The following is a 245-nucleotide window of genomic DNA, read 5'->3' as shown; positions in this document are numbered from 1 at the left end:
GACGAGCCCTGCTCGCGCCTTGCGGACCCCATATCCGCTTTCTGAGCTCAGCTCATGGTCTTTCTACTTCTCTGGCTATTGCCGTGAAGTGCAGGGCGTCCTGATCTTCATGATCAAAAACGTCCACGGCGTCTGGGCAAACTTGCTGAAGTGGCGTCTCAAACTCCCACGAGTTTTGAGAGTCTTGATATCCCCGCTACTTCACCAGATATTGGGTTTGACCATGGTGACGACGCCGTCCCACT

This window comes from Plasmopara halstedii, assembly GCF_900000015.1.
Source record: "Plasmopara halstedii genome assembly, contig: Scaffold_1651, whole genome shotgun sequence".
Lineage (NCBI taxonomy): Eukaryota > Oomycota > Peronosporomycetes > Peronosporales > Peronosporaceae > Plasmopara > Plasmopara halstedii.
Note: the sequence above shows the minus strand (reverse complement) of the source record.